Here is a 6770-nt window from a genome sequence, read left to right on the forward strand (position 1 = left end):
CCTCCACCCAGCCTAGCCTGCATTCAGGGACATGTTTCTGAGTCTTTGCTCGTCATCAGCCTGAAGTAGCACGACCGGCTAGTTGAAGAAACCTGTTTAACCTTCGTAAGTATATACTATTTCAGTGAAATACATTCACTGGTAACAAAAATTAGAAATAATGAATTTCTAAATCTCTCAGAGAGACTTAAGCAGTAGTGATGCGATAAAGTAGTTGTATACTGCCAACTTAACAGGCTAGGCTGGGTGGAGGAGTTTGTCTCCCCTTCGTAAGGATAAGGGCACAGGAAATGTGCCAAGGCCTAATAGGAAGTGGTCTGGCTTCCTAGGGCTAAACATCAGTAGTATATTCCCTTATTGGGACTGTCACATTAAGTTGGCAGTATACAACTACTTTATCGCATCACTACTGCTTAAGTCTCTCTGAGTGATTTAGAAATATATTATTTCTAAATTCTGTAATCAGTGAATGTATTTCACTGAAATAGTATATACTTACGAAGGTTAAACAGATTTCTTCAGCTAGCCAGTCATACTACTTCAGGCTGATGATGAGCAAAGACTCAGAAACATGTCCCTGAATGCAGGCTAGGCTGGGTGGAGGAGTTTGTCTCCCCTTCATAAGGATAAGGGCACAGGAAATGTGTCAAGGCCTAATAGGAAGCGGTCTGGCTTCCTAGGGCTAAACAGCAGTAGTATATTCCCTTATTGGGACTGTCACGTTAAGTTGGCAGTATACAACTACTCTCTCTTTCTCTCTCTCTTTCTCTCTCTCTCTCTCTCTATATATATATATATATACACACACACACACATATACACACACACACATATACACATAAATGTGTGTGTATGTCTCAGTTTCTCAAGTTATATGTATTTGTGTGTTACTATACACATTAGATGCTCTGTAGCAATGAATCACCAACTTCGCATGGTTAAACACCAGATCATGGATTGAAAGCTTTCCCTTCTGCATGTTTATGCGAACATAACTACATTATATATTTCTCATTTTTTTTGTTTTCTGTTACTGCTGGTTTCAGTCATTCAAGGCTGGTAGTGCTGTGACAATGATATTGACACCCTAGTATTTTGTTTACTATTTACTTAATTGGCCTCAGAAGAGGACAAAATGCACAGTTGATCATATTCATAAAGAAAGGTGAACAAGTTGCATTGAAATGTATCAGGTATTTTCATTTGACACAACAATTTTTGCCATTGTACACATACACTCTCTCTCTCTCTTTCTCACACACACACATACGCACACACACACACACACACACACACACGCACACAAACTTCACATACATTCACACATGTCAGGCTTCACATACACACACACGTCAGGCTTCACATACACACACACGTCAGGCTTCACATACACACACACGTCAGGCTTCACTTACACGCACGTCAGGCTTCACACACACGCACGTCAGGCTTCACACACGCATGCACATCAGGCTTCACGCGCACATACCAGGTTTCATACACATACACACACGTCAGGCTTCATACACATACGTTGGATTTCTGCACTGTTCACTGTTTGAAGAACTGTGTCATGAGCTTCTTAGCCACAGCAGATGAAATGCATGAGGAGAAGATGCCAGTGTTGTTTTCTGGGAAATATTGATTTCAAATTTTGGCACAAGGCCAGCAATTCCAGTTCGATGTGGGTAACTCAATTAAATGAACGCCAGTACTCAACTGGTACCTATTTTATTGACTCTGAAAGGATGAAAGGCAAAGTTCACCATGGCAGAATTTGAAATCAGAACATAACAATGGATGAAATGCTACTAAACATTTTGCCAGGCATGCTAATGATTCTACCAGCTCACTGTCTTCTTTCTTTTTGGGAAATATTGATTGAAGAAAACTGTTACAAATGAAATCTGATAGGTTAAACATCATCAACATTTTCATATCCAATTCTTCCCTGCTTGCATATTTTTCAGCTTTGTGTCTCAAAACTTTGTAAAGCACCCACTACACTCTTGGAGTGGTTGGCGTTAGGAAGGGCATCCAGCTGTAGAAACATTGCCAGATTGGATTGGAGCTTGGTGCAGCTTTCTGGCTCGCCAGCCTTCAGTCAAACCGTCCAACCCATGCCAGCATGGAAAGCGGACATTAAACAATGATGATGATGATGTCACTTCATTTTTGCAGTTCAGCTTCCTGATATCAGATTTCATCATATCTTCTCTTGTCATCCTTGGGCTTCTTCTGCAGATTCCTTTCAATTGGATTATTCGACATACAAAAGCGCTTGAAATAGAGGAGGTATGCATCTCACAATTTCAAGAAAAATAGTAGATGCTATCTCAGCAGTGGGTACAGTAGGTCAATAGACATGGCTGTGTGGTGAGAAGCTTGCTTCCCAACCTCATGGTTGTAGGCAAGTAAACTAAGTGACAAATATGGAGGGTTTCTCTGCAGTGATACTGCTCATCAGTTTAGTGAAGCTGAGGGGAAGAGTGTCCTAAAAAGTTGGTGGACATCATTTTGTCAAGGAACCAAAGGGATCAGCTGCAGTTTGACATATGGGATAACTTGAGAGCTACAAGATGCTTGAAGCATTCATGCGCTGGATAAATGGCCTTACAAATGTTGCATTGTTGGGTAAACATCACCCCATTGTAGGGTGTGGATGAGTTTTGCCAGATGTTATAGGCTTTGGTTTTTTTTTGCTTGAACAGCCTCACCAAAACTGTAAGGGAACCTCCTTAGAACACTTACAACATTGAAGTTTTGCTGTGTGCAAGTCATAGACAGACAAACTTCAAAGGATGATTTTAATCAATCACCTAGTTGTTTTGGAGTTTGGATGGAAGCATATATGCTGTTAAAGTTGGTATCAAACTAGCAAAACTCCAATTATTCGACTGACTTGAAGTACCATAGTTGGAGAAACTTTAAGGTTTTGTAGTTGCAATGAGGCAGTAGTAGTTGACTTGATAAGCGCAGAGATAGTTATAGTTTAGTATTGATTAAGTTTGGAATTAAGAAAAAAAATTAAGGTTGTTTGGAGGTATGTGAGTTTTGCCCTAAAGTGTAAGTTGATGAGACAAGATGATGGAGAAAGTTAAAGATTGCAATAAATTTGGTTTCTGTTTGTGGCATCAGTGAAGAATGAGTGAGAGAGCTATGAGAAGTTGTGAATGTTTAAGACACTGGGAATGATGATTCTACAAAAGGGTAGAGTAAGATATATGTTTTCAATGCTGGATGAGATGTAATCTAAGAGATGCTGGTGGGTCAAGAAGTTAGGAAGAATAGAAGTTACAGATGTGTTTACGAGTAGGAGACTTTGATTCAAGGTAAGTGAAAGTCATTATTTATGATATCGAAACAACAGAGGTGACTAACAGGCCGAGTGGTATCTATGTAAGTGCAGATGCCTGCCTTTCAAGGTGAAGTTAGAAGAGAGGGTGTAACCTAGGCAACTGTGATGAATTAAAAATCGGGATTAAGAGATTGATATCTCAGAGAGGAAGGAATACAATGTTTGGTCTGAGATGATGAGCAGCATCTGGATTGGAATGAATTCCATGGATATTGGAGAAGGAGGGGAGATTGTTTACTTCTGGTGTTTGGCATTTCAAGAAAAGAGTAGGGTGACAGTACATTGAAAGTTTATGGCACTGGTGCTTGTGAAAGCGAACACTTTGACATTTATGTTATAAATTCAATGTTTATTATATTAAAAAATAATCCATTTTAAGTTCATTCTTACGTGATGTATACATGTTTTTCACTAGACATCATGTATAATTGTGATTCATTTTTATTGCCATATCCTATTCTTATTTTGTTCATTCCTTAATCACCTATAAATTTTCTCTCTTGCTACCACCTATCAACAAAGACAGTTATTTTATATCAATTCTTGCTGTTCTTTTCTGTGTACGTACACTGCTAGACTGTTGTTTTTTTCTTTGGAAAACATTTTGTTCTTGAATTTTCTTTTAGATCTCAAGTTTGACTTTAATATTTAGATATATAGAGAAAAGCTTTTATCATTTCAAGACTGTTTTGGCAAACAGTCCAGAGAAAAATATTCAACTTTTGCCCTTAAGTATTTAAGGATAATACTCTCTTCATGAAACTTTATTTCATGTGATTGTTATTTAATCTTGTTTTCCAAATCTCTTTAATGTATAAAAATTTCATGTCTATCATCTACACAGATATGTCAATCTGTCTGAACTTCAAAGTGTTTCATATATATTTATATATATTCATTCATATTATGATTTGGCGACTAAATTCTTCAAAATTGGACATCTAACATGAAAGAGTTTGTTCAGATTGTTTGTGATTCTGGTCACAACCTTTATTGATTTTTATCTCAAAAATACAGACAAGAATCTACTAGAATAACATTAATCTACCAGAATAACATCTTACCTTCTGAATTCAGTCAAATTCCTCATTCATTCATCTACTGATCATTTTAGTGAAATACACTGTTCTTTTTTGACAGTGAAGATGTTTACATGTTTTACACCATGTTATTTACTGAATTTAATGTGAACTATAAAGTGTAGAAGTTTCAGTAATGTTGTTATTTTCCGTATTTTATTAGTTATTAATCCGTTACAAATTCCTTATTTATCTTCAAAGTTTGTTTATTATATTATGTTAACTTATTACATTATACTTCTAAGCAAGGTAAATAACTCCTGCATACATTTGATTTCCTGACTAACAAGTTGAACTTAGCATTTTTGAGATATTTGGGAAATTGATTAGTGGTTAGAATAGTTATCCTATCAATCAATAAATAAATAAAATAAAATTAATTGCTCCAACAATATTTTAGGCTCACAAATATTTAAAATCAATTCCAGTCATGTCTTGATTAAGTTACTCCCAGTACTTACCTAGTAGTTTATTGTCTCCAGAAAGATGAAGAGCAGAGTTGACTGACATTGGTAGCATTAAAAATAAGAATGTAATTCCACTATACAATCTAATGCTACAGGATATTTTGTCTTGTACTTTACAATTCTGATGATAATAATGATTTCAAATTTTGGCACAAGGTCTGCAATTCTGGGAGAAGGGGTAACTCACATTTGACCCTGAAAGGATGAAAGGCAAAGTTGACCTTAGCAGAATTTGAACTCAGAACGTAAAGATGGATGAAATGCTACTAAGCATTTTGCCTGATGTGCTAACATTTCTACCAGCTAGCTGCCTTAAATAATAACAATAATAATAATAATAATAATAATAATAATAATCATTTTTAAGCCTAGTACTTATTCTATCAGTCTGTTTGGCTGAACTGCTAAGTTACAGGGACGTAAGCACACCTACATTGGTTGTCAGGTGATGTGGGGGGACAAATAGAGATACAAAGACACACTCATACACACACACACACACACAACAGGCTTTTTTCAGTTTCTGTTTATCAGATCCACTCACAAGGTTTATAGTAGAAGACCCTTGCCCAAAGTGCCATCCATTGGGACTGAACCCAGAACCATGTAGTTAGGAAACAAGCTTACACACGGTGGGTTTCTTTCAGTTTCCATCTACCAAATTTACTCACAAGGCTTTTTAGTCAGCACTGGGTGTAGTAAAATAAAACTTGCTCAAGAATCCATACTGCAAAGTGAACTTCTTACCACACAGCCACACCTGAGCCTAAGTGATGATAATGATTTAATAAAAAAACTGAAAAAAAAACAAAAAAACTATGAATAACTGGAAACTTTTATGGGTGTAACAAATTAAAGTCACCTAAACATCAAGTTTTCAGCAACACACACACAAACTCATATATAAACACACACACACACACATACACGCACGAGCATGTTCGTGAATCTCAGCACAAATTTCTTGTCTATTTAATAATGAGACATTGTAATAGAAGTGTTATCATATATGCTATTGATTTCCATGACATATTTAAAATTTCTACCCTGGAAATGATACAGGAAGACATATCTATACACAAGAGAGATTCTCCCTGAAGCCAAGAAACCAAATCAGTGTCAATTGGCAATATATAATGTTGATGAAGCTTTTATATTTCTGTTCCATTAAATTATACTAAAATATATCATCTCACTCAGAAACTGTAACTGAGTAAACCTTATTCTAAGACTTTATATTGAGTTAGCTATTGTAATTCATTTTCAATATTCTTCTCCATTCGGCAATTATTACTTCTTCCGCCTTCTCCCACTCCTGTTTCTTCTTTCTTGTTGTATTGTTCTGTTTTTGTAGCCACAATTTTATTTTTCATGCCTTCATTTCTTATTATATTTTTGTTCTCATATTTCATTTTCTTTCCTGATTGATAATTTCTTGCCTGATTCAAGCTGTTTGTTTGTTTGTTTGTTGTAATGGTGCATATTTATGGGTGAGTCATTTTCAAATATCTCAATGAATAGGTGGAGGCATAGCAGTGTGGTAAGAAGCCTGCTTCCCAACAACAGCGTTCCAGGATCAGTCTCACTGCGTGACACATTGGGCAAATGTCTAGTATTATAGCCTCAGGCAGACCAAGACTTGTGACAGGATTTGCTTGACAGAAACTGAAACAAGACCATCATATATATATATATGTGTGTGTGTGTGTGTGTGTGTGTGTGTGTGTGTGTGTGTGTGCGTGTGTATGTATGTATGTATATATGTGGGTGTGTGTGTATGTATGTATATATGTGTGTGTGTGTGTATGTATGTATATATATATATGTGTGTATGCATGCATGTATGTATATATATATGTATGTATA

The 6770-nt window shown here is 36.2% G+C and overlaps 1 protein-coding gene across 1 annotated transcript in view; it reads left to right on the forward strand.

Moving 5' to 3' along the window:
* LOC106870646 (uncharacterized) overlaps positions 1 to 6770 on the forward strand; it is a 55023-nt gene that overhangs the window by 26364 nt on the left and 21889 nt on the right. The gene's annotated exons all lie outside the window — the stretch shown is intronic.

Source organism: Octopus bimaculoides, chromosome 2 (genome assembly GCF_001194135.2).
Source record: "Octopus bimaculoides isolate UCB-OBI-ISO-001 chromosome 2, ASM119413v2, whole genome shotgun sequence".
Classification (NCBI taxonomy): Eukaryota; Metazoa; Mollusca; class Cephalopoda; order Octopoda; family Octopodidae; genus Octopus; species Octopus bimaculoides.